This window comes from Mytilus californianus, unplaced genomic scaffold, assembly GCF_021869535.1.
Source record: "Mytilus californianus isolate M0D057914Y unplaced genomic scaffold, xbMytCali1.0.p SCAF_14, whole genome shotgun sequence".
Taxonomy (NCBI): Eukaryota; Metazoa; Mollusca; class Bivalvia; order Mytilida; family Mytilidae; genus Mytilus; species Mytilus californianus.
In genome coordinates this window covers 11,472,998-11,481,584 of record NW_026262626.1, presented here as the reverse complement: position 1 = coordinate 11,481,584, position 8,587 = coordinate 11,472,998, and positions in this window count along the sequence as shown.

Sequence of the window (8,587 nt, the reverse complement as noted above, 5' to 3'; positions counted from 1 at the left end):
GAGTAAGAATAGTTTAACTGTCTGATTTATTCTTCCCAGCTACTTTATATTTGTTAGATAAAATGAATTGTAATAACATAATATTAAGTACTTGGACTGGAAATCAGAAATTACATCTGACAATGTTGACAAAAAATCCATGGACGTGATTGCGAAAAGACAAGTTCATATGAAATTCTGTATCTTCTTCACGGTAAGTTCATTAGTTTATTCTAATTAAAAGAATTAAAATCATTTAATAAAAGTGTTATGAACTGGCTGTTTCTGTATTGGCCCTGTTATAGATTCTTGATCAGCTGTATTGGCCCTCTTCGAGTCTCGGGTCCAATACAGCTAACATCGAATCTATAACAGGGCCAATACAGAAACAACCAATTAATAACACTATAATAGCTTCGTTGTAAGCAGCTACTCTTTGAATCCTCTGTTTAATAGCTTTTTTGTAAACAGGTACTCTTTGATTCCTCTGTTTAATATCATATCCTTGTAAGCAGCTACTCTTTGAATCCTCTGTTTAATAGCTTCTTTGTAAGCAGCTACTCTTTGAACCCTCTGTTTAATAGCTTCCTTGTAAGCAGCTGCTCTTTGAACCCTCTGTTTAATAGCTTCCTTTCCCTTGTAGGCAGCTACTCTTTGAACCCTCTGTTTAATAGCTTCCTTGTAAGCAGCTCTCTTTGAACCCTCTGTTTAATAGCTTCGTTGTAAACAGCTACTCTTTGAATCATCTGTTTAATAGCTTCGTTGTAAGCAGCTACTCTTTGAACCCTCTGTTTAATAGCTTCCTTGTAAGCAGCTACTCTTTGAACCCTTTGTTTAATAGCTTCCTTGTAAGCAGCTACTCTTTGAACCCTCTGTTTAATAGCCACGTTGTAAGCAGCTACTCTTTGAACCCTCTGTTTAATAGCCTCTGTATTGGCCCTGTTATAGATTCTTGATCAGCTGTATTGGCCCTCTTCGAGTCTCGGGTCCAATACAGCTAACATCGAATCTATAACAGGGCCAATACAGAAACAACCAATTAATAACACTATAATAGCTTCGTTGTAAGCAGCTACTCTTTGAATCCTCTGTTTAATAGCTTTTTTGTAAACAGGTACTCTTTGATTCCTCTGTTTAATATCATATCCTTGTAAGCAGCTACTCTTTGAATCCTCTGTTTAATAGCTTCTTTGTAAGCAGCTACTCTTTGAACCCTCTGTTTAATAGCTTCCTTGTAAGCAGCTGCTCTTTGAACTCTCTGTTTAATAGCTTCCTTTCCCTTGTAGGCAGCTACTCTTTGAACCCTCTGTTTAATAGCTTCCTTGTAAGCAGCTCTCTTTGAACCCTCTGTTTAATAGCTTCGTTGTAAACAGCTACTCTTTGAATCATCTGTTTAATAGCTTCGTTGTAAGCAGCTACTCTTTGAACCCTCTGTTTAATAGCTTCCTTGTAAGCAGCTACTCTTTGAACCCTTTGTTTAATAGCTTCCTTGTAAGCAGCTACTCTTTGAACCCTCTGTTTAATAGCCACGTTGTAAGCAGCTACTCTTTGAACCCTCTGTTTAATAGCTTCCTTGTAAGCAGCTCCTCTTTGAACCCTCTTTTTAATAGCTCCCTTGTTAGCAGCTTCTCTTTGAATCCTCTGTTTAATAGCTTCTTTGTAAGCAGCTACTCTTTGAACCTTCTGTTTAATAGCTTCTTTGTAAGCAGCTACTCTTTGAACCCTCTGTTTAATAGCTTCCTTGTAAGCAGCTACTCTTTGAACCCGATGTTTAATAGCTTCCTTGTAAGCAGGTACTCTCTATCAAGGAAATCATGATAGGAAAGGCAAGGTCTGAAATATCGACTGGGAGATAACTACTCCATATGCAGGCGCTGCTGGAATGTTGCTTCATAGAAAAGAACAACGACAATTTGAAGTTGAAATTATCTCTTTTGACGTAAAGTTTTGTTCTCAACCGACTTTTATAGTCAATTTCTAGAATTAAATATAAAAATAAAAAGATGTGGTATGAATGGCAATGAGACAACTCTCCAACAGAAAACAAATGATATTAAAGTCAAGATATGAAGACTTAACTGTATCTGTGATATATTAAGAACGTACCAGCCATTACGTAGCAAAACTTAGTGTGATATACAAATAAGGAGATGTGCATGATTGGCAATAAGATAACTCTCCACCAGAAACCAAATGATATAGAAGTCAAGATATAATGCAGACTTAACTGTATCTGTGATATCCTAAGAACGTACCAGCCAAAACATTATGTGATATACAAATAAGAATATGTGGTATGATTGGCAATGAGACAACTCTCCACCAGAAACCAAAAGACGTACAGGTTAGCAACTGTATATGCCCATTTTTACTTCTATGACAAAACATTCAAAAGACAATGTCATTACTGTCACAAAATTACAATTTTTATGTCTGCTGATTAGTGGGAAGTAGGATACATTTATATTTTATCCAAGTACATTGACAATTTGTAACCATTAATTTTTTCGTTATGTTTTAAAAAGCTCAAAGAAGGAAGTATGAAAAGAGATATTATTTGGCCTTCAAATTCAAAAAAATAAATAATTATTCAATCCTTTCAAAATTATGTTATCAATCGTGTTGACAAATGAATCGGCAACTTCCGAAGCAAGGTTGTCGGCTCTCCGGACTTTCCCGAAGTCCCGCGTTTGATTGCCGAGTTTATGAGCTTCGGTCCTTGCTTGGAAGTTGATGACTCGGTTGATATAATCTGGACATTTTAGTGCTAAAAGGTCACATTTGTGATGTCATAAACATGTCGAAATTGACATATTGACATAGAATGGTCATTTTAAGAATAGTTTGATATGAGCCCTGGCCTTAGTAAAAAAAGAGATATTTTACACAGTCACATTAACATAATTGTAAAGTATATCTCATAGCAAAGTAACTTTTGTTTACAAAGCCTTCGCTAGTATCTTAATATAAATGACAGTATTTCAAAATAAGGCTTGTTTTTGTAATTTTTGCAGTTTTGCATTAAAAGCAAGACGTTTGAAGCCTTAATGCAAATATGTAAGACGTCATTATTTATGAATACTGATAACAGAAAGACTACTGTCTTATGAACGTCTGAAGAATGATTATTTTTTGGTATATTCATATTTTTTTTATTTTTACTTTAAAAGAAAAAAAGTCGCCTTGATATCGTACATTGTCCTTTGCTTGTCTTCTTGATTTATTTGCATTTTTTCCTTTTATATTATTATAGTCAAGAGCACCCTTAAATTACAAAAATAATTCAATACTCTTTACATTCAAATAGTGTTTATGGTAGTTGACATACGAATATGGTTAAGTGTTTTGATTAACTTTTGAAATATATGTCATCTCGCTCTTTCTCCCATCAAAACTTAAGGACCAACTACGAATGACAACAATCAAATTATATGTGATGATAAAACTGTTTTTGTGGTATTATATACACATTGAATATAACAAGAAGATGTAAGAGAGAACTTTCGACCAGAGATCAATGTATACATGTAGTTATTAATTAGTTCATAAGATGTATCCAGCCGTAAATCTCTTCCATTTCCTAAATATAAGCCCCCTTTTTATGATACTTGGGCATGTCATACAGATGAAATTTGAAATATAGCGGACTGTCAGTCATAAATGATGTCTATAATTCATTTAAACTTGGTATTTAGATATTCATTTGACAAATACTGTTCTTATAGGGGCAAATCTAAATATGTATTTGTCAGATACTTTGTAATGTCCATTAGGCAGATTAATTGTACATTGTACTTGAATGTTAATCTGACAGCTTGTACATGTGATTTGTTCACATTTTGTACATGTAGTTATCATTTACGGAATATTATAGGTAGTCCTAAATAAATAGTTGATTCATAATTTTGATTTTTTTCAACAATTCCATTTTTTACAATTACGTCTTCGAATTTGCGCTATATACATGGCTATTTTAAGAAAACAAGATGGCACAACACTAAAATAAGATATCTATATGCATTTTCAACCAACTTTATCCATGTTGTTATCCTTAGGTCTGTTATTTATTTATTTTATAATGATTTTGTGTTTGTTTTATATGTTTGAGACCTATCAGAAATATATCAATACACTGTTTATTATAGTGTTTATACCTGTTAATCCAGTAGGAAATCTGATGAAAAAAAATGTAGCTGCCTCCAATTGCGACTTTCGATTTCAAGTTCCTATACATTCTGGAGAGTTGTCTCATTGGCACTCATACCACATCTTCTTATACCTATTAACGTTATTTTTTGGATTGAGCGTTCCCAATGAAGGTAAATCAAGAACAGCGCTTCGAACAAACAAAAAATCATGAAGTGTTATTTTCATTGTTTAGCAATGCTGGTGAAGCGCTAGTCCCTTAGTGTATCACTAAACCTGTCGTCAGTGCCTAGATCCTGACATAATTTTAAAAAATACCTTTCATTAAACCTATTTATCTAGAAATTATTTTAAGTTTCAACTCCCTCAGACAAAGTTGACCTTAGATGAATTCGCGCTATTCTTTTTATGTCCCTTTAGTCATATAGCTCCTCACATTTACAAGGACTCACATATTTTTTTACTTTCATTGTTTAAGGGCTTTATCATATGCTGACTATTACTGTGTGTTTGTTTATTCTACATTGGCTAGAGGTATAGGGGGAGGGTTGAGATCTCACAAAACATGTTAAACCCCGCCGCATTTTTGCGCCTGTCCCAAGTCAGGAACCTCTAGCCTTTGTTAGTCCTGTATGTTTTTTTTTCTATTTTGGTTCATTTATATAATTCGGAGTTTAGTGTAACGTCCATTATCGCTGAATTAGTATACATTATTGTTTAGGGGCCAGATGAAACCCTCCTCCGGGTGGGTGATTTTCTCGCTGTGTTGAAGACCCACTGGTGGCCTTGGGCTGTTTTCTGCTCTTTGGTCGTGTTGTTGTCTCTTTGACGCATTCCCCATTTCCATTCTAGATTCTAGAAAACATTCTGGCATATTGTACATGTAATGATTAAGTAAAACTAATAATTGATTGTTGTTTGCCTAAAGGACGTCCAGAAGCAAATATGTTATGTATATTTAGGGCGAGACTATAAAAATCATTTGGTATGTTTTGCAAAATCGACAACGTTAAAAAAGACAGGAAATTTGGAAATAATTGACCAAAATACGGCTGTATCGAATAGGAGAAATGTTGTATTGTAACAAAATACAATCATCCCGTAATATTACCCTCTAACAAGGGGGCGTCGGATTTAATGTCATCATTTCAGAGGAGTTGTGTATTTATTTATACAGCAAAACGAACAATCGGCAAACCTCGGGTAAATCCGGTGCTCTATATGGATGTGCGGCGTCAGCTGAATTTGTGTTCCGTGCTAAACGAATGCCCTATCAGCATGTGTCTTACTATCAGATGAGAGAATTTCAGGTAACCATATGTCTATATCCCACGCAAGCCTTGAGAACTAGAATTTAATTTATTTCACGTTGTAATGATAATTTTTCTTAATATAGGAACATCAGATGACGGGAGTTTCGAGGAAAATTTTTGTGTTCAGTTAAGAGACCACGTACATGACACACTAAATTCGTATTTTCATTCGCTCTAAATATTGTATATACGATATTAACGCAATTATTGAAACTACATATCCAAAGAAATCTACAAAATTGGTTAGGAGTTATATTTGTTTAAACATTTAGCTTATTTTTTTGCGTTGCCATGGTAATTTTTGAAAAATATTTTCATTTTGTCACTTGTATGATGGATAATGTTAAAGATTGTAAAAATTCATATGAATGTTTAACTTAGATTAACAAACGACTTTTTAATGTTTCTTCGATAAATCCGAAACAACGGACCGATTTCTTTTTAAAGATTTTTTTCTTGTGTAAAAAGTAAAATAACAAAAATACCGAACTCCAAGGAAAATTCAAAACAGAAAGTCCCTTTCAAATGGCAAAATCAAAAGCTCAAACACATCAAATGAATGGAAAATAACTGTCATATTCCTGACTTGGTACAGACATTTACTTATGTAGAAAATGGTGGATTAAACCTGGTTTTATAGCTAGCTAAACCTCTCACTTGTATGACAGTCGCATAAAAATAATATTGACAACAATGTGTGAACAAAACAAACAGACATAATAGGAAAAAATGTCAAAAATAGGGGTACAGCAGTCAACATTGTGTTATAATCTTAATCACTATAAAAACCAACAAATATGTCAACAAAGAAAAACAAAATGGCATAACGACAAAGCACATACGCAAAAATGAAAGACAAGAATACAAAAAATGACCAGAACAATAACACCATGGCGGGATGTATTAGTACCGAGCCACGCCAAAAGGATATTACCAAACATGGAATAAACAGTAAAGGTTAAAAACATACAAAGACAAATAAAAAGAACACATAAAACGTAATTAAGATGATAAACAACGTCAGTACCTAGAATCTATACTTCAAGACCATCATGTATTATTTGTGAAGTTGATACAGAATATTTATCAAGAAGGTCTTGGTATCTTCCGATGAACTTTTTTAGAAAAAGGACGAGACGTTCTTTGACATAACACTGGTTCATCAACTTTCTGCTCAGACACTGGTGACGTTTTATAAAGTCTGAGTACATGTAGCAGCTGCAAGCTCTTGGATACCGCATGAGTTGGGAAATGTATATCCCATATACAGGTGAAGTTGGTATATTGCTACTAAAGTGGGGGGAATTGATAATTTCAAAATTAAAATCGACTCGTTTTTCATAGATTCTGGTACTGAGATGACCACTTATGTCAAATTCGAGGTATAATTTTAAATATGAGGCAGAGAAAGCCGTGTCTGTTGTTTCTCTAATTTCAAGTTCCGGAGGATATATTAATGGAACCCAATCATAAAAGTTTGGATTGCTAATGGCAAGAACATCACCAATATATCTGAATGTGAAATTAAATGATCTGGCTTCTTTGATCTTCCTTTTGACAAGTGTCTTAAGGAACTCCCGACTCATATGAAAATAAGAAGAGGTCAGCAAGGAGAGGCGCACAGTTCGTTCCCATAGGAATTTCCATAATTTGTTGAAAAAGTCTACCTTCAAATATGTTGTCAATAAGAAACTCCAGCATACTGATGAAGGACTTATGATTCGCCAAAATTTCATCCTTGTCTAATGATATGTTTTTGTATGTGGGATTACCTGAGTGCTCATTTATTCCTAATTCTTTTACAAGACACTCGTAGTAGTACGATTTACATACAAAGGCAACATTATTTGAAGCTTTGTCCGCAGGAATAACAACATACTTATCGTGAAGAGATGATAAACATTTCACAGCTCCTTTGTCTCTGAAATCGGACTTTGGTCGATGTAACTCCGAATATATGTAGATTAACGAACTTAGTTCTGAATAAACCGAATGACACTCTTGACAAAGACTTTGAACGTTTTTGTATTCAATGTTATCAGTACGTTGCATTCCGAACCGAACATTCAAAAAAAGATTCATTGATTGGTTATGTTTGCCGCAACTGCCTCAAAAACGAATGATATTTTAATAAACCGATAAAATAATCCACATTGGTTCTACATGTAATAACATACTTACATTGATTGAGAATCCCTATTAAAGATTTGAAATTTCATATAAGCTAAGGATGAAGTAGTACTGCTTGAATCTTTGCATGAACCTGTTTGTCAATGCATCTACGTTAAAAAGATTACAGAAAGCACTAAAATATTGTGTTTTTACTTCTTTCTTTTTCTGTTTGATAAGATAGCTGAGTATCTTTACTTCTCTCGAAGAATTAAATCAAATTGTAAGAAAATGGATTTATCTTCTTTGTGTAGATCAGATTTTTCGAATACCTTGCAAAAGGTTTATGTTGGTTTAAAGATTTTTGCTCTTTGTCTTTTGGACTAAAATTTGATCAAAAGATTTGGTTGATTATTCTTTGCTAAACGTTCAGTGGCAAATATTCCATGCATTTTCAGGACGAGAACAATTTATAAATAATTTCCATTGCGTATATTATTCAAAGTAGTACGACCGGGATGAAGGGCGGGAAATTTAGACTGTCACCGGAAAAATTGGGTACTTGGATAAGGACAGACATATAGCCTTTCAACGTCACTTACAGGCCTCTCGAGAGTTTTGCTAAAGTTCTTTTCCGTGGCAATCTCTCTACACGATTCGTAAGATGATTTCAAACGGACGTGGCTGCATATGTATACATAACTAACAACCAAACGTGTGTCCCTCATTATCATGGTTTCTTTGTAGAACGGGAAAAGTCCAGGTGACCATATTTCTATACCCAGTCAACCTTTTGAGGTCATTAGATCTGATAAAAAATATACACGTTTTTATTATCACCCTCATTTTATTATTTCTAGATTATTGTGACTTAATACAAACACAGACTAACACAATCATGACAATTGTTTGTACATACAGAAGGAAAAAATCGTCTAGGAAATATTACCAGCTGTTTTAGTTTGATAACACTTCTTCAATGCAGAAGAAGAAGTTTCAATTATATCAGTTATCTTTTTTTTTTCTACTCTCACGTTAGT